At 43.3% G+C, this 26,738-nt stretch overlaps 1 long non-coding RNA gene across 3 annotated transcripts in view; it reads right to left on the bottom strand.

Moving 5' to 3' along the window:
- Positions 1–16,091: 16,091 nt before the first annotated feature.
- LOC147375478 (uncharacterized) overlaps positions 16,092–26,738 on the bottom strand; it is a 30,894-nt gene continuing 20,247 nt past the window's right edge. For all 3 annotated transcript variants that reach the window (XR_015160152.1, XR_015160153.1, XR_015160151.1), the window contains 2 exons: positions 16,613–16,700; positions 16,092–16,238 (listed from right to left, as the gene is read on the bottom strand). This is a non-coding gene — a long non-coding RNA (uncharacterized LOC147375478). The remainder of the gene's footprint in view (positions 16,239–16,612; positions 16,701–26,738) is intronic.

The following is a 26,738-nucleotide window of genomic DNA, read 5'->3' on the forward strand; positions in this document are numbered from 1 at the left end:
CCAGTGTCCACAGGAAACAAATGGAAAGCAGATTGCTGGAGCCACCCCAATAATTCTCACTTGTCTAGTCTCCTGAGGACCCAGATATTAACATCTACCTTGGCTGACTCTAGTGCAGGTGCTTCCCAGGTGGTCCACAGATTGTGTTTGGAAAACCATCCAGGGGGAAGGGAGTGCCAATCATGCTGCTAGACCTGATTTACGTTGGCTCATGGCCTGCACAAAACTGAGCCTCCTGCTGGCAAATTGCAGGACTAGAACAGATTCCCCCAGATAATATCCCTGGAATTTCTACCCACTGTCAAGCAGAAGAAATCTTGTCTACCCTGCGGAGTCGCACAGAAGAAATCTTAGTTCATTTTCTCATCAGCTGTTTATTGAACGTCGATTAAATGCCAAGGTGCTTGGTGCAGAAGCTACAGCAAAGAACAAAACAGTCAAAAACCCACCACCTTACATTCAAGTGGAAGAATGACTCTCAGTTTTCCTCCTCTAGTTTCATGCATGCACACATTCATCCATTTCACAAATATGGATCAAACTAAGCAAGATGAGAAATAAACAATAATCCTACCTCTGCCTGCAGGCCAGAGAGGGAAACAGACAAATAAAAACCTGTAAAATAATGTATTAAGTGCAAAGATGGAAGAGTTCGAGGGTGTTCTGAGAACTCAGAAAGGGTTAACAAAGGAAAGTTATCCAGAAGGAGTGACTCTAGACCTAACCCTTGAGGACCAGTAGTAAGTAGTTCACCGAGGTCACAGGCACATCTGCAGGCACGCAGGCTAAGTCACTTCAGTTGTGTCTGACTCTTTTCGACCCTATGGACTTAGCCCTCCAGGCTCCTCTGTCCATGGGGATTCTCCAGGCAAGCATGCTGGCGTGGATTGCCATGCCCTCCTCCAGGGGATCTTCCCGACCCAAGGATCAAACCTATGTCTCCTGTGGCTCTTGCATTGCAGGCAGATTCTTTGCCACTGAACTACCCAGGAAGCCCCCACAGGCACATCTACATGAAAGGAAAAAACTAGATGGAACACAACGTGATTGAAGCAAGAGTGGGGAGGTAAAGACAGAGGGATGACGCACAGAGGTGGGCAGGGACCCCCGAGTATGAATACCAGATGTTACTCTGAAGGCCGTGAGAAGCCGATGAAGGGTCTTAAGAAAAATGAGGCAAACTACTCTGATTTGTGTTTCAGAAAGATCTCTCTGGATTCAGTAAAAGGGATAGAATTAGAGGGGACAGAGGCAGCATGAAGTGAGTTAAGAACTTATTACAAAAGAACAGTCCAGGGTGATAAGAGCCTGAATACAGGCCGTGAGTAGGTGGTGAAGAGGGAGGCGCAGAGTTGACAGATGTTTAAGAAGAGGAATTGAGAACACTTGATGACCATCAGGGCTTCCCAGGTGGTGCTAGTGGTAAAGAGCCCACCTGGCAATGCAGGAGATGTGAGAGACACAGGTTCAATCCCTGGGTAGGGAAGATCCCCTGGAGGAGGACATGGCAACCCCCTGCAGTATCCTTGCCTAGAGAATCCCCATGGACAGAGGAGCCTGGAGGGCTGCAGTCCACAGGGTCACAAAGAGTCAGACACGACTGAAGCGACTTAGCCCACACACATGATGACCAATCAGGTGTCAGAAGTGTGAAGGAGAATGAGAGTCCCGAAAAGAACCAGATGGCAATTGCACTCCCCAAATTATTTCTTCATTAACCTTCCTCCAGGATTAATAACCCAGTTTTTAATTTTTACATCATCCTGTTTCCTCCCACTCATATTGTTATTCACGATAACTGAGCCGAATCAATGGGGAGCTTAACCATGGTCTCTGTGGGATGATGTACTCTAGTTGAAACCACCTACTTACACCTCAGTTAAGTTTAACTTATCTTCCAAGGGTCAGATCAACTAAAAAAAAATTGGTGATAATCCAAGGTAGAAAATGCAAAACAGTTGGAAATTCTCCTTGCTGAATAACTGAAATCTAAAGTTCATACAAGCCAAATTATATCCCATAGCCTTTAGAAAATGATGGCAGGCTGAAAGTACTCACCACAAATCCATAAGGGGAAGAGAGGGAGGGGGCATGGTGAGAACAGGGGAAATGCAATTGAAGAGGAGATAACAGTAGCCTTCCATAATAGTGATAAAATTTTATTCTTATGCTGATTGTGGGCACGTGAGTGTGTTTACTTCATCATCTTATGCACTATTTGATGGGCCTGAAGTATTTCAGACATACCTGGGATCACATTAGAGATCTGGTCACTACCTTTGTGATCTGGGCCAAAGTTTCCAGGAGACCTTTTGGATGAGCCTGCTTGCAAGTTGAGAGACATTTGCAGGTGTGAACTTTTCCCCCACCTTGGTATTGGTAGATTCTTCTTCATCAGCAGAAACTTTATGCGTGGAAAATAATGCTACAGCTATTGATTGCATCTTGATATATTAATTGCATAGATCTAGTCAATAAAACCTTGAAAGTTAAAAGAAAAAGATGAAAGGGAGACAACAGAGGTAATAATTTCAGCCAGTAGGTTTTACATAACGTAACTCAATGCCCTAGACACTCTTCAGAGGGAGATGATTGAGTGACTCACATCAGCTTCCCACTCCAACCACCCAGCAGTGCTCTCTCATCTGACTGTACACTGGCTTTTCTTTCAGTAGAGTGTGTGAATGATGAACTCTACACCAAAAAAAAAAAATTATTTAGTAAATAAGGGATTTTGAAAACAATAAATTTTAATTTTCTCCATCTCTCTTTCAGTTCGCTTTAGAATTTAGGCTAATTGACTATATGAGCACACACACACTCACATACACAGCTTAGACATACACACATGATACGGCAAATGACAAAATGAACCCAATAAGGAAGAGCAATATAAAAGCCTGAATGAAGATCCCATTTTCCCTTTATTGATCAAAGGGAAGGATTTTCTTTCTTCACATTGACTTCTCCATGAAGCCTTTTGTGATCGCTTTATGCATCCTGAACTTCCACGGAGGGCTGGTACTGGTACACACTGTGTTCATGTTTATAGCCCTGACTCTACCAGGCCCACAGTTACCATTCTGGTACTTGTTAGGTAAGCAAGCAAATGAGTGAATCAAAAATAAAAGAAGAAAATAACAGATAAATAGATGAACACTTAACAGTTTGATCAGTTCACAAATAAATCATGTCCTGCCCTCATTAAAGTTATGGGTCATCCACAATATGAATGCATACATAAATTTCTACACATTGATTTCACAGTCAGAATCCAGGTCTGACAACATTTGCACATGTGAACACTTAGAATCAAGGCAAAAGGATTTTCCTCAACCAATATGATTACCCTCGACAGTAGCAGAATAAACAGACTCATGTCAGAAATTTGTTAATTATCTTTCTGCTGCTAACAGCCACTGTGTTGATCTGCTTTACCATGAAAAGGTTTTTCATTGGGAAGTATGTTGAGGACTTCGCATGTGGAAATGTGCTAGAACACAAGCAAAGACTATTTAATTGCATACTTTTCTACCACTTTTCTGTCACAAACAAATTCAAAGGCCAACAAGTCATCCATAGCAATTTCCTCACTCAACAGAAAGAAATGAAGACCTAAAATTAAAATCCAATTCAGTTATTGTTGGTTAAGCAACTCCCAGCAGAAAGACTGGGCTAAGGGAATGATTGAAATGCAAACCAACTTCTCAAGAAGTTGACAATCTAGGCAGACGTGCCAACATCTACTTTTGTTTATTTTCTCATCTATTATTTACTTACCATATACTATGAGTTAGGCACTTTTGCTAAGCCCTGGTGATAGTCATAAACACAAGGGCAAATTTCATGCCTATGCAAACAAGAGAGTTTGCAGTGTATTGTTGTTATTCAATCACTAAGTCATGTCTGACTCTTTGCAACCCCATGGTCTGCAACACACTAGGCTTCCCTGTCCTTCACTATCTCCCAGAATTTGCTTAAACTCATGTCCATCGAGTTGGTAATGCCATACAACCGTCTCATTCTCTGTCACCCCCTTCTCCTGCCCTCAATCTTTCCCAGCATCAGGGTCTTTTCCAATGAGTCAGCTCTTCATATCAGATGGCCAAAGTTTTGGAGCTTCAGCTTCAGCATCAGTCTTTCCAATGCATATTCAGGGTTGATTTCCTTTAGGATTCACTGGTTTGATCTCTTTGCTTTCCAAGGGATTCTCAAGCGTCTTCTCCAACACCACAATTCGAAAGAATCAATTATTTGGCACTCAGGTTTCTTTATGGTCCAACTCTCATATCCATATATGATTGCTGGAAAAACCATAGCTCTGACTATATGGACCTTTGTTAGCAAAATGACATCTCTGCTTTTTAATATGCTGTCTAGATTTGTCAAACGTAGACAAACCTCGACTGCAGTGAAGTAGGTAAGGCAAACACTAAGCAATAAGCATACCTACAAATACAAAATTATAAAAATGAGAATTCTATGAAATCCTATGAAAAATGAGATTCTATGAAAGAGAATGATAGGGGAAATATGCTTTAAAAGGAGAGTGCTCAGAAGCGACCTGAGAAAGTATCGTTTGTGCTGCCCCCTACCTGTGACAAGGCATAGTCTTAGCAATAAGGGCTAACATGCAGAAACTTCTGTGGGTGTGTAGATTAAAAGACATTTACCTGCAGCTAAGGGACTCTTCCTGGAAGAGGCACCAGTTTGGGGTCTCCTGGCAGGATGAGCAGAGATTTGGTATGAGGAGAAAATTAACAAGTATGAGAAACAGCAAGTTGTTGAATATAGCTAAGGGACAAGGTACAAGGGATGATCAAAAATGACCAGATTATGAAGAGCTTAAAATGCCAGGCCAAGGAATTTCAACATAATTTTACCGGCAAGGAGTAAGTAAGGAGGAAAGCTTGTGATCAGGGTGTGGGATGCTCGTATCTGTGCATTTCAAAGCTCAGAATGCAGATGAGTGGGGAGAGGATTGTATGGAGGAACAGACTAAAGGCGGGCAGGACAACTAGATCCCCATGAGATCAGCAAATGTAAACAGAACTGCCATGGTCCACATGAGGTTGCTGAGGACCTGAAATGGGACAGCAGTGCAATTACGAGGGGATACGACAAACAGCAGATGTTGGCAAAGTGATTTGCCTGCCTGCCTGGCTGTAGTCCAGTCCTTATTGGCCTTAGGAAGTGAGAGTGTGGTGTCTATTATATCCCTAAAATCATAAGACTCTGGGACTAGGGAGATGGTGGTGTCACTAGCCAGACAGAGAATCAAGAAGGAGGAGCAGGTTGAAGAAGAGATGCTTTGTTTGTTTTGGGATATGTTGGGTTTAGGGATCTGCAGGGCCCTCTGTCCAGCAGCTGCATCCATTCAGATTGGTAGCACACACACACGCTGGGATGATCAAGCCAGAGGCTACTGAGCTGACTCAGCTGCAGTCAATGCTCAGAACCCCAGGTCACTGCGTGTGTTTTGTTTAGCTGATGAGTTATCATGAAGTATTAACTGTACTCAAGCCTGGGCCTTCCTGAGAACAGGCGTGGGCACACCTAACCGAATATTCTCTGGGATTATTACCGCTTAATAACTCTTTGTTGGGGAAATCAAATAGTTGTAACTTTCACTGGTGTTAGAAAATCTTGAGGGGTGAGTCATGTGTTACCCACAGAAGAAATCTGTCCACACTAGCCACATAGTAAAATTAAGTTCAAATAAAATGGTTTGGAAGAGTGTTTCATTTCAGAAAGGCTTACCTTCTTCCTCTTACTGGAAGTGAGTGTTACAGGGCATTAAAAGGCTCTGTGTCCTGCATTGTGTTTAATATAAGGGCTTCATTTTTTTCTTTAATCTTCTTGAGATTGATACTAAAATTCATAAGTGGTAAAAAGTAGGTGCAGTAAACCTTTACCTTTATAGCACTGCACCATTTATGAAACACTTTGGTCAACGTTACAACCCAGTAGGGTCAGGGTTGCAGCCTCTCCTTTCCTTCAGAGAAACTGAGGCTCAGAGAGGTCCCAGGAGGTGCTCAAGATCACATAACTAGAGAACATCAGAGCCAAGGCTGAGCCTCCAGCTTTACTGTATTTGTATCATGCTGCATACATGTGTAACATTTTATAGTTTGCAATGTACTCTCATAATTATGTTTTAGATCTTCCCAAGAGCTCTGTGGTTGGCCATTGCTGACTCCCTCTAGGGCAGAGGGCCCTGAGAGGCAAATGACTTGGTAACAATCACAAGGAGTGTGATAGACCCAAGACTCCAGGCCCAGGCTCCCTCTATTCACTCCCCACACTGCAGACCTCCTTCCAGGACAACCAGGGAACAGAAAGTTCTGCCAGTGGCTCTCATTACTGGCAGACAACTAGGATTTTTACTTGTCTTATTCTCCTGGACAAAAATGGCCTCCCAGAGTTCTTCCTTCTTTTACGCCACACCCGTAGCCTATTTGAAGCACTGAGGAAGATGCCTTTAAAAAGGCTGCTCTTCAGACTTTTCAAAAGTTTCAGATTTGAGCCCCAAGTTGAACATCATTGCCTTCACCAGTTTCAACCCATTGACAGAGGCTACTAAGAGAAAAAACTCTTTGGACTCTAAAGCAAGTCAATCCAGTGAGCCAGCGGAACACTCCTGAGGGTCCACTTAGTTCATCATGCTGGGTAACACCCAGAGAATACAGGGTCATCCTGCCCAACACAGATCCAAATAAACTGAGTCACTCTCAGCCACTCGTATCCTGGAGCCTATTGTCAATGGATATCGCAAATTACACTCTGAAAGCATTAAAGTGTCCAACACTTTGCAACTCTATGGACTGTAGCCTATCAGCCTCCTCTGTCCTGGAATTCTCCAGGCAAGAATACTGGAGTGGGTTGCCATTCCCTTCTCCAAGGGATCTTCCCAATGCAGGTATCAAACCCGGATCTCCCACATTGCAGGGAGATTCTTTACCATCTGAGCCACCAGGGAAGCCACTGAAATAAAAGATAGGTTTTTACCAAGCATTTCTTTAATGAAGGCAGAGTACAAGGTTTACATTTCATGGCACAAAGCAAAACCTCCTGTTACTCCTCCTTGGGAATCTCTCTGGTTTCCCCAAGTTCTTTTCCCAAGAGTTACTGCTACCTCTCTCCTTCTCCCTGAACCTTCCCCACACTCCTCCCCACTCCCATAGCCCTCCAACCATGCCCTCTGTCTCTCCTATGTGTAGAGCAATCGGCATCCCTATCCACTCACCCCACTCAGGAAACCTAATAATATCCCTGGGGATTCGCTCTCTCTAAAACTTCAGGAACTTTTGAGCAGAGAGAGTTGGAGACAAATTCTACAACTATTGAATTAATTATTGCTCCTGGCCCCAAATAAAAGCACAATAGTCAACATTTTCTGTTTCAGATTCTATGCATACTTTCTCCCTAATTCTTAAAACAGCCCCAGAAAGCAGTTATCCAGACCCATTTCACAGATGAGTATACTGAAGATTGGAACAATTAAGCTACTTACCAGCTACTGCTGGTCAAGTGCAAACCCAAATCTATCTGGCTCCAGAAAGCATGCATCCCGTGCCACACTGCAAGGAAACAGTAAGCTGCTTGCCCTTTGGGAGCTGCCCTCTCTCCCCACCAGCCACCCAGCTCAAGCCAGCTGCAGCCCTCCCCCTGTTACCCCCACATTTCCTCTGGCCAGAGGCAAAAGGAAGCTTGTTACCTTTGCAGCTGATAGACCCACTTCCTGAGCCAGCCCTGGGTGCTATGTGCGCAAGGCCCAGCTCCCTCTTGCCCCCGAGACCTTCTCACCAGCCTCTAGTCACATCTGGAATGTATTTGAAATTACCTCTAACCACAACTGCAAAATAAGTTTTTTTGAGTCAAAGATTGCAAAAGATTAAGCCGGTGGCTTAGGCTCACTTGCCTAGGTTCAGCCCAGGAGATCCGTATGCCTGCTTCCCCCTGCTCCCACTGACCCTGTCGGGGCAACTTAACATGGGAAGTGTGGTCCGTTTGTTGTCACCTGAGAGCATGAAACCCTCAGTGCACCTCTGGAAGCACGGACTCTGCTTGCAAGTGGGGAGCGGTGGTAAGCAGTCTAGGACAATGAGTGTCGAAGCACCCGGTTTTGGAACCAAACTGCCCCCAAGAGTGAGTCCTCCATCTGCCACTTACTATCTGGTGAGTTTGGTGAGTCACCTAAGAGCCCTGAGCCTACATTTCCTCCGCTGAGTAAGAGAGGACCCTTACAAGTAAAAAGATAACACCTGCTCCTCAAAGTCCTAAGTAAGTGTCATTTATCCTCATTATTATTTCCATGGCAGCCTCAGCTCTCTCCTGACCTTCCTGACCTTGGACCCCAAGTCTTCTCACCTGCATTGACAGATTAGCTTCGGTCATCTCTCAGGTCCTTTTGTACATTGATTTTCTATGAAGCAACCTCCATTTTGCTTCTTTTTTCCTGCTTATTGGACCAAAACAAAAAATCACTCATTCCCAAAACCTCTTGGAAAAAGAAGCACTCTGCCTGGCATGGGCTTTCATAGGAAACAGCTCTTCTTTTCCAGGGTTGGAATAAAAAGCATGTGTTGTTTACTGTTTGTTCTGGTTCAGAGAGAAACAGAAATAGTAGAGTAGCTTTTCGTGACAAAGTGATCTCGGGCAGGAGGGAAGGTATATGATAGTGAACATGTCACATCCACAGTCTGGGGCCCTGGAGGGTCTTCTACGCTGTGGGCTTGCCCAGAGTGCACACCTATTGTGTGATAAAAATCACAAAACGGTATTCCCAGAGATCTCCATCTTGGAGTGGAATGATCAGGACCAGGGAGTGATGGTTGGTATTGAGAGGTGCCAAGCAAAGCAAGCAGGGAGGTGAAGAACTGACTGTTATCCAGGAATAGAGGGGAGGAAAAAAAGAGAGAGAAACAGTATGATAATCTGGTCTCAAAACAGCCAGGCCCCTGCTTTTGGCCAAGCAAGGAGATCTTTGCCAGCAGCTTCCTAAACGCATCCACCAAACCCATCCAAACTCCTGCCAGGAGGCATCATTATAGACAAACGTCTGCCTCAACTCTATTGAGAACACATGAAAGGAAAGGCTTCCTACCCACTCTTCTGAAAGAGTTTTGCCATTTGGACAGATTTTCAGGGTCACTTTCCGACCCATCCCTGGAAGAATAACAGCTATCAGACCCCTCCTGACTTACTTGTTAATGGGAACAAAAAAATATACATCTTTATTCAAAATACAGATGGATGCCCCGTCCTAGCCCTCTGGCTCTCTGAGGCACTTCATCTACCTTGTCCCTTGCGTGTCCCCTCTACCCTTCGGCCACTCTTGGAAAGAAATGTCCTTCCAGTTAAGCATGCTTTGACTAATTAATTTATTCCATCTGTTCTTCCTCAGGAACTCTGACCATGACACAAAAGGTTCTGAAACAGCTTTGGTTCTTATATTGATAACCAGGTCACCCATAATTGAAGCAGAGTAGAGTATGGAGAGCTGAAGGAAAAGGGCAACTAAGATTTGTTTCCCCTTTCATTTGCCTGGCTTTTAGGCAAATTGCTGATTTACCCAGTAGGTTAAATGCATGAAGATGTCTGAAACTGTATAAGAAAGAAGCTAATCTCCGCTTTGCAAGGAAATTTTTTAACCTAACCCTGTCCAAGCCATTGGTGAAAGGAATGTTGAGAAAGAGAAATAAACAAACTCGTGAATAATTGTCAAAGGAACGAATAAACAGTACTAACTGAGCAACTGCAATGAGCCAACGCCATCAGCAGGCGGCTTGCATGAGTGCTCAGTCGCTCAGTCGCTCAGTCGTATCGGACTCTTTGCGACCCCATGGACTGTAGCCCACCAGGCTCCTCCGTCCATGGAATTCTCCAGGCAAGAACACTGGAGCGGGTTGCCATTTCCTCCTCCAGGGGATCTTCCTGACCCAAGGATTGAACCCACGTCTCCTGCCTGCATTGGCAGGCAGATTCTTTACCACTGAGTCACCTGAGAAGCAGGGGGCTTACATGTTTTTAATCCTCAAAATGAGCTTGTGAGTAGGCAGAATAATGCCTGTGTCACAGATGAGGCAACTACACCTCGGAGAAGCAAAATGACTTGCCTTGAATCCCTCGGGCCTTGATTCAGCCTCAGATTCGCTACATCCTCAAATCTGCTTCCTCCTTGATGCACTGGGAATCTGGGAAACAAGCATTTCTTTGTTGTGAGTGTATTTTCCACAATTCTGATGACTCTGAGTCTAGCAGGACCCCATCGAGTCTTCAGGGGTGGGGAAAATAAGTGAACACGACTGGTCTGGGTGAGCTCTCTCTGACAGCTCTGGAGAAGCAAATGTGGCCCTACATGTGCGAGCTCACTTCATTAAGTTAGTCGCCTTCATTTGAACTCAAATGCCCTTTATCTGAATTGACAGCAGGTTTCTGATCAAATATTACTGAGTCTGCACCTCGGTGCAAACGTGGGCAAGTTCCTCTGTTTCCCTGTGGTTGATGCCTTGTGACTCTGGGTGCCAGAACCACGCAGTTTGACTCGGCCTAACACAATGTGACAGGTAACCTCCAAAGGAGAATACAGCGCCTCTCGACTGCCTCCCATGTTCCCCATTTTTACAGCAAGCATGTCTCAAACCCAGTGTGCAAGGGACTTCTTAGTGCACCAGGTGCTGCCTCTTGGAAAGGTCACTTTTACATTTGCAATCTTTGTATCCTGTTCCCCGTTATGGACTGATGGAGTGGAAAACATAAGAGCCTGATGTTAGTATATATTTGGTCTGTCCAATACCATTCTGGAAGGGGCTGAGGGAAGGGGTCCCAGGCCAAGGGGCTGGGGTGAGGGGGCCAAGGTCCAGGCTCGGTGCCCCAGGGTTTTGTATAAACTCTCAGCTGATGCCCATGGGGTCTGATGGAGTCGGGACAGAATCTCTCAGGTGCCAGAGCAGTGCCCACTCCAGCCTGTAGTCAACTGAGATAACCTTGACAGCAAGAACAATGAACAGTACATCATCTTCCTGGGGATGCAGCGATCCACAGAAAGATCTCTACCAAACCTCGTGCCCTTGCCAAGGCTTCCAGGTGTTTCTTTGTGTTTGCATGGAGAACTAACATCATTTTTTTCCTTCATTTGGGAAGAGGTGGTCCAAAGTGTTTAAGCGACAGTAGTTGCAACATGTCAGAGTGGGAATTTATTATCTCAGCCCCAATAGGTCTTAATAAGCCTTACACAACTGTTTAGGCATTTATTCTATTAACGGCTGTTCATTCTGGTGGCTTCACCTGAATATTCATGATCTTCCTTCTCCCCAGAGCTTCCGTGGAGCAGCTGTTTGAAACCCGCAGCAAATGTTCAAGAGAGTTCCACAAATACAAACACCCTCACAGCTGAGTGTTCCAGCCCTGGCCTCACAGAGGCTAGCCATGAAACATTTATGTCAAGTGGTTTTTGGAGGGCGACATGTACAAAACTTAAATAGTCCTCCCCCTTTGGGGAACCCTGCACTCTAACTGGGACACGATCACTTAGACAAAGGAAGCAGAAGAGCCTGCGTCCACGAGATAACCAGATCCTTCCGTGCCCCCTCCTATCCTGGGAGGTTCTGAATAAATCTCGACTGGGAGTGAAGCTAGAGCTGCCTGGAGGACGGAGGTGCGAGTCGTACAGGCGGTACACACTGCGGGGAGTGTCGCTGAGGTGGTTGTCTGTGAGTGAGGTGGTTTGCACAGGGAATTTTTTTTTTTGCATAAAAATATCAGAAGAGAAAGGATTGATGGTGGTTTTCCAAAGGGATATAACTAGGAATGACAGGATTAAATTACCAAGAGGACGATCTGACATGAAATCTAGTGAGATACCCCCCTTGAGCATATGTTTTGAGTCTTTCAAAACAGAATGCGAAGTGGAAAAAGTTCAGGCTCATCTTTATGACTGAACAAATCTCCCCTCTGGGCAAATCCCTTAACCACATTGTGCCTCAACTTCTTCTCTTGTAAATCTGCAGGGAGGTGGAGAATGTTGTGTCAAAGACGATTATATAACAGCATTTTATAACCAATAGATGTTAACATATTAAAAACACACTCCTATGGTCCTTAGCACACCCCAAGAAGATTTTTAAGGACTAGTCTAACAGCATAAAACCTAATATGCTTAAATATGAATATGAATTATTGAATAAACATATTTTCTAGCCTTTTTTGGAGATCACCTTAACCAGTGAGGACTCTAGGGTGAGGAAGCACTGGGGCTGTTGGCTAGAGCAGGAAGAACATGTAGAGGCATAAGTCATACTGACCAGGATTCAGCAGCGCTGCTGCTGAAACTGGAGCCAATCTCTTCACTTTCCTGAGCCTCAGTTCCTTTACCTGTAAAATGTTGAGAATCTCTAACTTACACTTCTGTCCCAAGCTTTGAAGTGCTGTGATGCCCAGCACAGTGCCTGCCACAGCACTCACCAGACGCGTGTCCTTTACCCACCTTCTGCCCCTGGAATTTAGCTTGCTTGCACCCCCAGCAAGCCTGCCCTCTGCCAATCTCCCTTGAGCTGTGGGGGTTTTGTATCTGGGATCTGGATGAATGGATGGAATAGCCCCACCTCCAGCCAATGAACTGCTCTACCCAGAATTCCACTTCCATCAGCCAAGAATCAGAAACCAGGAGCAGGACAGGAGAGAAGAATCTATCCCGTCCTTATTTTTTCACTGGCCTGGCAGACTCTTTCTTTTCTTGGGAACTCTGAGCTGGAAACGAAGGGGAGAGTTGAAGGCTTTATTGGAGTTTATTCCAGGAGGAGAAAATAAACTGAAACTTCTCAAGGAAGATAATCATCCTTAGCCAAGTGCCCTCTTCTGTGCTTTCCAAGAATTTACCACATGTATTTCAATCCTTGATTTTTTTTTCAATCCCTTTTCCCCAGTAGATGAGTGCTTCTCAGTCTTTTGTAAAAGACATCTTTGGAGTCACATACAAACCTCAAGTGGTCTCTGGAATTCAACATAAAAGAAATATGATTCAAATCAAATCAATGCAATTATAATATCATCATATTTTTGCAAGCTTCCTCCATAACACAAGTTCCTATCCCATGCTTGAAAAAGGGTATAATACTGGGTTGGCCAAAAAGTTTGTTCAGGTTTTTCTGTAAGCTATTATGGAAGTTTTTGGCCAACCCAATATAACAGAGAATGAGAGAACCAAACATGGAAAAAATAAATTAATATAAAATGTGGCAAATGTTATAAAGGAAGATGAGAGCAAGTCCTTGGGAGCACAGAGGAGGAGGAGGGATTCTGCTGGCTGGGAGAACCTAGGAAAGCTTGAGAGAGGGAGGTCACAATGGAGTAGGCATTTGCTGGGTGGAAAAAAACAGAATAGGCATTACAAGCCCAGGTAACTGTGTGGGCTGAGGCCTAAAGGTAGGAAATGGATGGTGTGGCAGGAAATGGCAGAGAGTTCTTTGTGGCTGGAGTGGTTTGGTGGGGAGCAGGGCAAAGTGGGTTAGGGCCCCTTTGCCGTGCTAAGGACCTGGATTAAATCTTACAGGCAAGGGTCGGGTAGCTTTATCAGCATTTTATTTTAGAAGAAAAACACATGCATGTTTGTGATAAAAGAAATAAGCTGGGACGTGACAGTTAGGAAGATCCCATGGTAGGATTACTTAATCCTCCCAATAACCCCAGGAAGAGGTTATTTCTCTACAACAAGCAGGGGTTCATGGCTTACTCTTTTGCTGAAAAGGAGCAGGACCTGGGTCTCAAACCCTGGCCTTCTGATTTCTAGTCTTTGATTTTCTTCATTTCTCATCATAATTCATTAGCAATCACAACCACAAAAGGCAGACACTGAGTGATTCTCAGGGATTTGAAATCTTTTTTTTTTTTTCAGCTGTGTGCTATTGATCCATTTAACAGTCTGGTTAAGCCTATAAACCTCTTGTTAGAATTATTTTTAAGTGCATAAAAAGTGCATCAAACTACCAAAAATACTAATAATAGTGAAATATAGTTATCAAACTATATAAAATGCTATGGTAAAATAAGTCCTTCTTTATTAAGGCATCAAGAAGCCAACTCTATTGGAGGGACTAATAATTACCAGATATAGTGGTAAATGTAAATCATGTTTCAAGATCTCTTCAAGAACTGTTATGCAATATGAAAATATCTATAATTCCTATTGGTGACATACTCATAGGATTTGCGGGTGTGACTGTGACCTGATTCTAATCATAATTAATAAAAGCGAGAAATTTTATTTACAGATTAGTGAATATAAAGGTGTAATTTTCCACACCCAAATTCACAGATGCCTGAATAATATCCATGGACCGTGGTAAGATTCTCAAGAAATGTTTCAAATTTGAGATAACCTATAAAGGTGATTTCTAAAATATTTAAGAGATGGGGAACTTTTTTTCAATTGAACCAAGAAAATGAATTGCTTTTTCAGATTCCTTTTCCATGTAGGTTGTTACAGAATATTAAGTAGAGTTCTCTGTGCTGTATAGTAGGTCTTGTTATCAGTTTTATATATAGTAGGGTTTCCCTCATAGCTCAGTTGGTAAAGAATCTGCCTGCAATGTAGGAGACCCCAGTTCAATTCCTGGGTTGGGAAGATCCACTGGAGAAGGGATAGGCTACCCACTCCAGTATTCTTGGGCTTTCCTTGTGGCTCAGCTGGCAAAGAATCTGCCTGCAATGTGGGAGACCTGGGTTCAATCCCTGGGTTGGGAAGATCCCCTGGAGAAGGGAAAGGCTACCCACGCCAGTATTCTGGCCTGGAGAATTCCATGGACTGAATAGTCCACGGGGTCGCAAAGTGTCAGACATGACCGAGCGACTATCACTCACTCACTCGCTCACAGTATGTATACGTTAATCCCGAATAGATATACATATATGTATAACTGAACCACTTTGCTGTACATCTGAAACTAACACAACATGGGAAATCAACTATACCCCAATATAAAATAAAAATTAAATTTAAAAAAATAAGGAGAATTTTAATGATGAAATAGTTCACAGCATAAGTGGAAGGAGTATGGAGGATTTGGAGACTCACTTCCTGGGTCTTCTTGTCCCCTCCCCTTAAGCACCTACAATGGAGCTGACCCATGAGGTATCACCTCGGAACTCAGGGCTCCCCAGAAAATGCTTTGCTGGGGTTTCCCAGCCTGTCAGCTGTGCTCACCTGTCTCAAGACAGAGGTCTGGAAGGTTTTCCTGTGATAATAGCCCTTTCCAGAAAACAAATTGCCATCCCACTCTCAGGAAAGCTGGTTTTCAGGGAAAGTTTCTGTGCAACAATGAATCTTCAGGAATATTCCAGAGCTAGCACTGTTCATACACAGGCTGCTCTCAGTGAACAGTAACGGTTTCAAGCTAATAAGGAAATAATCCATTTTCAGCAGATGAAAGAAGGGGGATCAGAAAGGTAACTTGAGCTGAGGGTAACAGCAGTGCCAAAAACTTATAATGGAAACTATCTAAAGAATCCAGGACTCTTTGTTAGATATGAATGATTTCTTTTTTCTGGTGAAAAGTGTATGAAGAACTTGAGAAGAATGGCCTGAGTGGACTTTATGAAACAACCTCTGTGTGAGGAAGAAGGGCTCAGGGTAAGGTTGCAGCTCCAGTGTATCCTTACGTTACGTAACGGGGAGGGAGTTGAAAGATGGTCAGACCACCACAATATGATGTGCTCTGGCTTTGAACTCTTTCCTCCAGTTTCAACTGTAAAGTCATACATGTTTCCTTGAAGTACCTCTCTCGCTAGGTGTGTGATATAAAACAGAAACAGAAGCAAACTTAATTAAAAAAGAATTTTATGAGGAATGATACCCACACCTGGTGTTCCCCCCTCAGAGTGCCAAAATCTTCACTGTAATAATCAGGAAGATTCCACCTACACAAGACCCCATATATGACAATGCTTTACGGTTTTTAAAGCAGGATTTTTTAAAAAGCATTAAATGGATTCTACTGAAAATATCTAAGCCCATTGTGAAATAATAGAATCTTTTGGCTCCATTACCAAAATGCAAAGAACCGTAAAAGATATATAGTAGGCTATGATATCAGTTTATAGTTTCTTTCATTCATTCATTCATTCATGTCTTTATTCGAAAACTACTTCTTGAGTGACTTTTATGGTTGACAGACTGAACTAGGTTCCAGAAATACACTGGGGAACAAGACGTGATCCTTTGTTCGCATGAAACACGTATTCTAGAAGGGAGACAGACATCAAACCATTACTTATTCAGTTCTTCCCAAAAGAATTGATTCTCAGTCTTCAACATGACTAAGCATTACCCAGATTAGCAGATATAAACTATTATATATAAGATGGATATAAACAACAAGCTGCAACCATATGGCACAGGGAACTATATTCAATATCTTGTGATAAGCCATACTGGAAAAGAATATGAAAAATATAAATATATATATACAAATATATTTATATATGTACAACTGAATCACTTTGCTATATGGAAATTAAAACAACATTGTAAATCAACTATACCTCAATAAAAAACTTTTTTAAAATTATCCACCAGGAAGTTTGTTTAAAAGTCCATATTACTAATTCTACAAACCTGCAGTGGGGCTGAGGAATTCACATTTTTAATGAGTTCTGCAGTTGAGTCTCATGCAGGTGGTTGGTGGACCAGGCTTTGAAGAATGCTGCAAATAAACGTGTAGAACAGGCTGTCTTTCCTGCCCACCACTCTCGCATCCTACATCCTTCACACAGGAATGCCCATGCCTTACTTCAGAGCCCTTATTAATAATAAACCTTGGGCTTCACCCACACACTATCCTAGAACTCAGCCTTTGTAAATACTAGGCACTAAAGTGTTAAATAATTTATTTCTGGGGAAAACTCTGATTCCTTTCAACACGCGCGGTATTTTGCTGCAGCTCCCTGTCTCTCTAACCTGAATCATCTGCCCCTCCATTTTTAGGCAGCTGCACAGTTTCTGCTTTCTGTGAGCTTTATTAGCAAGAGGAGGGTTTCATGCCCCTCTGGGCAGGAAGACTTAAATTCTGATTGCAAGGCACTTGAGTCCTTCCAATACTATTAAATAGCCCACTCCACCTGGCATTATCAGAGAACATGACTGTTTGACTTCCTCAGGCTTCATAGCACAAACGCACACATGCACACATGCATATGGACGTCCATGTGCATATAAATAGGTTTGCATATACAATCTATCTAAATAAAATCTGCCAGTTCCTTAGTGTCACCAAAGAGCATTAATTTGCAAATTCTCAGCTAGAAACTTAATACAGCTAGTAATCCATACAAGAATTTAACCCCTTTCAATTCTATTTCCATAAAGGACCACAAAGTGAAGAACTTCAATTTCCACCTGCCTTGGCCCTTTCTCTTCCCATAAATGAGTCTTCGGATCATCCTTGATATGACACCATGCCTGGACCATATTGGGACTTTGCCCATAACTTCAACAAATTAAAGCAAGACTGGTTTTCACTTCCTCCAAAGCACAAGTTGTTGCTGTACAGTAATCTCTGAATCAATTAACTATATCCCAGTGGATTCTAAGAATAATACTTCCTAGAGTTAGTCCTTATATTTTCTTTATTTCTTCTTAATATGGTAATACTGAACTAATAAAAAATTAATTGCTTAGGGCTGAGCTGAATTAGTGAGAAGTGTGAATTATAAATTGTCTTTTCAGAGCAGTTTTGTTACTATAAAATACAGCTAGATTAAATAAGCATGCCAAGTAAAAGGCATGCTGCCCTGCCCCACTTTAATGAGTAGATAAGAATAATTTGTAATTAGCATACGAAGTCTGCTAAATTGCTTTTTTAAACATTCTTAGCATAGGAAGCACATGCTCCCACAGCACACATCACAAGAATTAGCCAAAGCTGGCTCTATGAATACTTGGTAGGGTGTTATAACAGATTCAAGCACTGGATAATTTTTTGAAGTCCATTTCAAAACTTCCATAATTCTGTGATCAACCAAACTTAACATCTCTTTTTTAATTGGGTAAAATTCTTTTATGAATTATCATAATTTCCAAACTGCTGCTGCTGCTACTAAGTCACTTCAGTCGTGTCCGACTCTGTGCAACCCCATAGACGGCAGCCCACCAGGCTCCGCCGTCCCTGGGATTCTCCAGGCAAGAACACTGGAGTGGGTTGCCATTTCCTTCTCCATTGCATGAAAGTGAAAAGTGAAAGTGAAGTCGCTCAGTCTAGTGAAACCCAAATTGATAAATTTTACTGAATCCAATTACTCTATTCATTTCCTGATTTTCATAGAAAAGTTACTATTTGGTATCGAGTATCATTTTCCTATATGGAAGCAACCTAAGTGCCTATCAATAGATAAATAGATAAAGATGTGGCATATACATAACGTGGAATATCACTCAGCCATAAAAAAAAAAGGAATGAAATCTTGCCATTCATGACAACATAATACTAGAGGGCATGATGCTATATGAAATGTCAGAGAGAGAAAGACAAATACTGTATAATGTCACTTACAGGTGGAATCTACAAAGCAAAACAGATGGCATGAATCAGAATCTACATAACAAAACAGGAACACACTCCTAGACACAGAGAACAATCTAGGGGTTGCCCGAGGGGAGGGGTTGAGGAGAGGAGTGAGTGAAACAGGTGAGGGAGATTGAAAGGCACACACTTTCAGTGATAAAATAAAAGTCATGGGGCGCACTGTACAGCGTAGAGAATGTCATCAATAATGCTCTAATAACTCTGTATGGTGACAGATGGTGACTAACGGTGATCATTTTGTAATGTATAAAATATTGTATAAAAATATTATATATTCAACGTATAAAAATATTGAATCACTATGTTGTACACCTGAAACTAAGTCAACTACACAACAATTTTTTAAAAAAGAAATTAATTAAATAAAAGTATAAAATTAAAAAAATTTTTAAAGTGTCATGTTCCATGGCATCTAACAGGGAAAAAAATAGGAGAAAGCTGCACTCCAGAGATGCAGAGAACAGTAATCAAATTAGCAATTGACATAATGTACTATCTACTTCCAAATATGCTGTATCTTTTTGCTTTCATAATTATCCTGGGCAAGAGGTTAGGAGAGTTATTAGAAAGTGTTAGTCACTCAGTCATGCCCAACTCTTTGCGACCCCGTGGACTGCAGCCCACCAAGTTTCTCTGTCCATAGGATTTTCCAGGCAAGGATACTGGAGTGGGTTGCCATTTCCTTCTCCAGGAGATCTTCCCAACCCAGGGATTGAGCCTGGGTCTCCTGCATGGTAGGCAGATTCTTTACCGACTAAGCTATGAGGGAGCTATGAGGGAAGCCCTATTATTAATAACACCAAGGGTCTGTGAGTTCTTGCAGGATTAGAATTAAGGTTTTCTGAGTCCAGAGTCTACTTGGTATGTAATAGAAGCTCCATATGCATCACTTTGGACTTCTTCTGTGGCTCAGTGGTAAAAAATCTGCCTGTAATGCAAGAGATGCCAGAGATGCAGGTTTGATCCCTGGGTTAGGAAGATCCCCTGGAGAAGGAAATGGCAACCCACTCCAGTTGTTCTTGCCTGGAGAATTCCATGGATAGAGGAGCCGGGCTACACAGTCCATAGGGTCACAAAGAGTCAGACACTACAGAAGCAACTGAGCACGCATGCAGCAGTTTAATGAATGAACAAATTGCTCATCAATCAACCAATACAAATAATTAGGGGTAATTTGTATAATTAAAAGAAGGCATTGCTAGGCAAAGTAAGACAATCATTCAAAGACTAAACATCCTTCATATACTTTGGAAAATCTATGGGACCCCATCAGTATACATAGCCAGGGCTAATCCCATCATTGGCAAGGCCTGGTGCAAAATGAAAACTCAGGGACCCTTGTTCAAAAACCATTAAGGATTTTAAGACAACAAGGAAGCATTAAATCAAGCACATGTGTGCTTTGCTCAGTCATGTCCGACTCTTTGCGACCTTATGGACTGTAGCCTGCCAGGCTCCTTGGTCCATGGAATTTTCCAAGCAAGAATACTGGAGTGGATTGCTATTTCTTATTCCAGGAGATCTTCCTGACCCAGGGATCAAACCCATGTCTCCTGCATCGAGGTAGATTCTTTGCCACTGAGCCACCTGGGAAACCCAAGCATAGGGCCCTTCTAAGAACAAGGGTCCAGTGCTAGTATGCAAACCACAAGCCATGAAGCCAGCCCTTCATATAACGTTTTAAAGCTTAGAGTGCTTTAAGATGGGGAATGATAACATCCTGTAAAAGGCACTTTGGATGTTGGTAGGTGGGGAAGCTCTTGGACGGTGCAATGTTTGGAGGCCCTGCTGGTGGGTGGTGTGCATGGACAAAGGTCCTAGAGTTCTTCAGTGTCAGAGACAGCCCAGCACTATCAAGGACATTCCTGCTCCCCAGAGAGCCTTTGAATGCCCCAGCAGCTAGTCCCATAGGTAAAAATTCTGTTTGTAAGTATCTAAGCTTAAAAAACACCTTTGTTTTACATACCCTGAATTTTCCATGATATAACTACTCTGTCAATTCTGGAAGGAGTGCAAGCTGCTCGTTTAGAACTTTATCATTAAAAACAGTCAAATGGTGTCAACAACAGTCATTCAAGGTGATTCTTGGGGAAATATCAGCACCTCACTCCTCCAAGCGTGCCTTCTAGTTGAGGCCTAGCCATGCTTTCAGGCTTCCCTGGTGATTCAATGGTAAAGAATCCACCTGATAATGCAGGAGACCCAGGTTCAATCCCTGGAGCGGGAAGATCTCTTGGAAAAGAAAATGGAAACCCACTCAACCCACTGCATTATTCTTGCCTGGGAAATCCCATGGACAGAGGAACCTGGAAAGCTACAGTCCATAGGGTCACAAAGAGTCAGACACAACTAAGTGACCACTGCTGCTGCTGCTAAGTCGCTTCAGTCGTGTCCGACTCTGTGCGACCCCAGAGATGGCAGCCCACCAGGCTCCCCTGTCCCTGAGATTCTCCAGGCAAGAACACTGGAGTGGGTTGCCATTGCCTTCTCCAATGCATCAAAGTGAAAAGTGAAAGTGAAGTCGCTCAGTCATGTCCAACTCTTAGCGACCCCATGGACTGCAGCCTGCCAGGCTCCTCCGTCCATGGGATTTTCCAGGCAAGAGAACTGGAGTGGGGTGCCATTGCCTTCTCCAAACTAAGTGAGTAAACAACCACAAAACCATTAGGAACTTTCACCTAAAGGAACATGTTATTTTATCATATATGGTTTTCCTTTTATACTACAGTTAGAACATTACTTTTTTCTAATTGTTTGAAGGTAGATTATACTATGGGAGCATTTCATTTTATGTTGGTAAAAAGTGATTTCAAAATATTTGTTACAAAAAGTGACTTTGAGTATGAAAGAGTTGAGAACCACAGGCTTAGAGGCATAAGATTACAAAATGTTTCAGCTGGAAGGAATCTGGGGGATTATCTACTTCATTGACAGATAAGGAAATTTAGGCTGAAATAAATTATATATCCGACTTAAGGTTACCCAGCAATTATTGGCAATGCCAGGCCTTGAACCTATGCTAAAATCCAGGACTCTAGAAAGGAACTAATTCTTTCTTCTTTGCCTTCCTCTCTTCCTTCCTTCCTTTCTGCCTTATCTCCAAGGAACAAAACTGAGCTCTTACTGTGTGCCAGGCAATAGGGTGGGTCCTGATGACTCGGAGATGACTAAGGCACTAGCTCTCTCTTAAGAAGACCACAGACAGGCTAGAATACAGGGAAGAACCAAATATCATGAAACATGCCTCAGCATAGACCTGTGTTCAAAACATTACAAGGAGCAAATAACTGAGTCTTCCTCAGGGTCTTGAGCAAAGACGGAATATGAATCTTCAGGTAGAAGAGAGGTTTTGCTCTGTTGAGAGAAAGTAACTTTCATTCCAGGTCCTTGGTCAGCATGGACAAAGACACAAGGGCCCAAACGAGAGCATCTGTGATCAGGAATTGAGTGTCCACAGCCCTTAATGTCAAGGAGTGCTTCCCAGAAGCATGGGGTTGGTCATTATTCTGACAAATATATGCAAGCAGAGAACAAGCACAGAGCAGGGCTGGCTCAGAGGACTCAGGACTCCCTGAGATCACGGGGGAAAGGAAACGAAGGGTGACATCTCTGAGCTGCTCTGTAGGTGATAAGGACCTGATAAGCCTTTGGAGTTCTGCAGGCACTGGCTGGAGTGCAAACTAAGAAAAGAGCTCGTTGATTGCTGAAGTGATTAAGTGGATCACCTTATTGATTCTCACCTAGCCTGGAACAGACCTCAATAACCAACATCAATTGCTTTAATAAGAGTAAAGGAAAGATTTACTGGATATGAATGCTTTTCATTAGAGAAGATAGAGGGGAAATCAAAGATGCTGACCCATCAGCAAGGGGCCACAGCGTGGCTCCCAACCTGATGACTGTCCACCAGACGGGAAAGTAAAGAAGAGGAAGTCAAATGAGACAGCCCCTGGGCCCGCGCTTATCAGAAGTGTTAGAGAAGTTCCACAGATTGCCAGATTGCCTGCTTCCCTTCTTCTCTTCCTCTCCACACTGCAAAGCCCGCCACCCAGGAAGCTGGGACAAGGCAAAGCAGCTGCCACTTACTGAGTCCAAAACCAGGCACTGACTTGGCATTTTTTAGGCATTATCCACAGTCCTCACGTCACCCCTGAGAGAGATGTATCATTTTCTCCACGTTAGAAGGGAGGAAACTAAAACTAATGAAGTGACTCCTAAATGGTGGGGCTAGGATTAGAACCCAGTCTCTCTGTCACTAAGGCCTGCACTTGAAAATTTTCCCTTGAAAATCAGACTTGGCAAGCATCCATTTTTCCTCTCAAGGCTTTGAGTTAAATCCACCCTACCCCACAGAAGTGAAGTGTTAGTCGTTCAGTCATGTCCGACTCATTGCAACCTCATGAACTGCAGCCCACCAGGCTTCTCTGTCCAGGGGATTCTCCAGGCAAGAATACTGGAGTGGGTTGCCATTTCCTTCTCCAGGGGATCTTCCCAAACCCAGGTCTCCTGCACTGCAAGCTGATTCTTTACCATCTGAGCCACCAGGCAACCCCACAGAAACTGACCAAATTTTAATTTTTATTGCCCAATTACTGTATGTCAGACACCAATAAAATATTATGACCTTTGGCCTTCACAACCAGCCTAGGGAGTCACTCTATTTTATTATCTCCATTATAGAGATGAGTTAACTGAGGCTGGGGGAGTTCTCAGCACATGGCAAAGCAAGATCTTTTTTTAAAGTATTTTATATGTGGACCATTTTTTTTTTATTGGAGTATAACTGTTTACTTTTATTGGAGTATAACTGTGTTTCTGTTGTACAACAGCATGAATCAGCTATAAGTATACATATATCCGCTCCCTCTCAGGCCTCCTTCCCACCCCTTACCCCCGTCCCAACCCTCTAGGTCATCACAGAACACCAAGCTGAGCTCCCTATGCTGTAGTGCAGCTTCCCAATAGTGATCTATTTTACACGTGGTCGTGTATACATGTCGGTGCTACTCTCTCAATTTGTCCCACCCATCAACATATGTTGATGTGGACCATTTTTAAAGTCTTTATTGGGTGATCAAAAAAAGTGGTAAGTTGAAGCTTCCAAGAAGGCTCTAACCATGCAAACGTCTAATTGAAAATGATTCTAGGAGGTAAAACAGTGAGTTCAGACCCCAGGAACTTGGTGCATCCACAAAAGAGAAGGAGGCCACCGCAGATCAGAATGTACAGGGAGGCAGCAGAACAGGGTCAGGTCCCTGCAGCAGGAGTCGTTCGGTCTCCTCAGGGCCACCAGGTTGTCATGGGAACTGGATTTTATTCTAAGCAAGAGCAGAAGTATTGCCATGCCCTCCTCCAGGGGATCTTCCTGACCCAGGGATTGAACCCAGGTCTCCTGCATTGCATGCAGATAGATGCTCAACATCACTCATTATTAGAGAAATTCAAATCAAAATCACAATGAGGTATCATATGCCAGTCAGGAAGGCCATCATCAAAAAGTCTACAAATAATAAATGCTGGAGAGGGTGTGGAGAAAAGGGAACCCTCTGCCACTGCTGGTGGGAATCCAAACTGGCACAGCCTCTATGGAGAACAGTGTGGAGATTCTTTAAAAAAAACTCCACAGTGTGGCTGCTGCTGCCGCTGCTGCTAAGACACTTCAGTGGTGTCCGACTCTGTGCGACCCCCTAGATGGCAGCCCACCAGGCTCCCCCATCCCTGGGATTCTCCAGGCAAGTGTGGAGATTCCTTAAAAAACTGGAAACAGAACTTCCATACAACCCAGCAATCCCACTGCTGGGCATACACCCCAAAGAAACCAGAATTAAGAGACACATACCCCAATGTTCATTGCAGCACTATTTACAATAGCTAGAAGCAACCTAGATGTCCATCAGCAGATGAATGTATAAGGAAGTTATGATACATATACACAATGGAATATTACTCAGCTATAAAAAGAAATGCATTTGAGTCAGTTCTAATGAGGTGGATGAAACTGGAGCCTATTATACAAAGTGAAGTAAGTCAGAAAGAGAAAGACAAATATTGTATATTAATGCATATATATGGAATTTAGAAAGACAGTAATGACAATGAAGAGCAGCAAAGGAGACAAAGACATAAAAAACAGACTTTTGGACTCAGCGGGAAAAGGCGACTGTGGGATGATTTGAGAGAATAGCACTGAAACATGTACATTACCATATGTAAATTGATGACCAGTGCAAGTTCGATGCATGAAGCAAGGCACCAAAAGCCGATGCTCTGGGACAACCCAGAGGGATGAGGTGGGGAGAGAGGTGAGAGGGGTTTCAGGATGGGGGACACATGTATACCTGCGGCTGATTCATGTTGATGTATGGCTAAAAGCATCACAATGTTGTAAAGAAATTATCCTCCAATTAAAATAAATAAACTGGAAAAGAAGAGCTGAAGATATGGAAGAATTTTAAAATAAAATAGCTACAATAGATAGCCTACTACTATACAGCACAAGGAACTCTACTCATTGCTCTGTGGTGACCCAAATCAGAAGGAAATACAAAAAAAAAGAGGATATATGTATACACGTAGCTGATTCACTTTGCTGTACAGAAGAAACTAACATAGCATTGTAAGGCAGCTAAATTATTTTAAATAAATAAATTAACATGATTTGCATCTTCAAAACATAATTTTGGCTGATATTTGATGGAGACATAAGAGGATTCAGGGAGACAAGTGGGAAGCCATAGTGGGAATCCTACTGGAGCAGGAATGTGGCTCGGATTTGGTGTAAACAGGAGAAGTAAAGAAGTGAGTACATCCTGGGATTTCCCTCGTGGTCCAGTGGTTAAGGCTCTGTTATTCCAATGCTGGAGACATGAGTTTGATCCCTGATCAGGGAACTAAGATCCCACAGTGTAGCCAAATAATTTTAAAAAGGGGGGGGGTGCATCTTGAATACATTTTAAGGGAAGAGCAGGCCTCACTTGCCACCTTGCACTTTTTCCCACATGCAAAAGAGCTGCTACTTTCCTGATACCCCAGATGGTGGCCCCTGCCCACCGCTCTCGTTCTGATTGGACTGGATTTTGCCAAGTGAGACTATGAAAACTGAAAGAGCAGAATGGGGTGCCATCACTGCCTCTGCTCACCCCAGGACAGGGTTTTATGAAGTCTCACCAAAACACCGTGCCTGCCAGGAAACCAAAAAGTTCCCCTGACTGCTGCTCACAGCGGCCCAGACACAGAGGAAAACCACTGGTGGAGTACACCCTGCATTTCTGAACCTCAGTGGTGGCTTGTCCTGTCTGCTGTGGTCAAAGTGACAGTTACCTCAGAAGAAACAGACAACAAGCTGAGCTAGACGAAGCCTGAGGTCGCCTCGAGGGCCACCTCGTCTATTTGAAAGCACCTGGGGATGCTGGTTTTCCTCACGGCACGTTGGTGGAAAGACGAGGAAGGGCTGTATACCATCCTCAGGTTTAAGTTCCCATTCTAGTAATCAGGGGAAATTCATCTGAAGGATGATGAGGAATGTGACAGGCAGCGCCCCTGGCTCATGTTCTCAGGAGCGGAGACAGTCAGTGGCGTATAAGGCTCTGCAGGTCTGACTCCAGGAAACAGAATGTCGGGCACAAGGTGAACTGTCAGGAGAAAAAAAAATCAAGGGAACCCTAAACAGTTGTACGTAACTCATCTGACAGAGTACTGCCCACTCCATCGTGGCAGCTAAAATACTGCCCCTCACCTATAGGGGAGCACATTCGCATTTAAGCACCCCAGACTGCATCTATTAAGGAAAGTGCTTCAGCAGGAAAGACAACATGGTGGGCTGCTGAGCCAGTGATTTTGGAAACCCAAGCACCATGTCAGAGCATCAGGATTAAAAACATACATACCTGGACTTCCCTACCCAGTGGTTAAGAATCCACCTGCCAATGCGGGGACAAGGGTTGGATCCCTGGTCCAGGAAGATCTCACATGCCACGGGACAACTAAGTCATGTAACACAACTACTGAGCCTGCTCTCTAGAGCTCATGCATCACAACAGAGAAGCCATTGCAATGAGAAGCCTGTGCACTGCAACTGGAGAGTAATAGAGAAAGCCTGTGCACAGCAACACAGATCCAGCACAGCTGAAAATAAATAAATAATTTTTTTAAAAAGGTACA

The sequence above is a fragment of the Bos grunniens genome, chromosome 3 (assembly GCF_055505025.1).
Source record: "Bos grunniens cultivar Pamir isolate PY7600 chromosome 3, Bosgru_T2T1.0, whole genome shotgun sequence".
Lineage (NCBI taxonomy): Eukaryota > Metazoa > Chordata > Mammalia > Artiodactyla > Bovidae > Bos > Bos grunniens.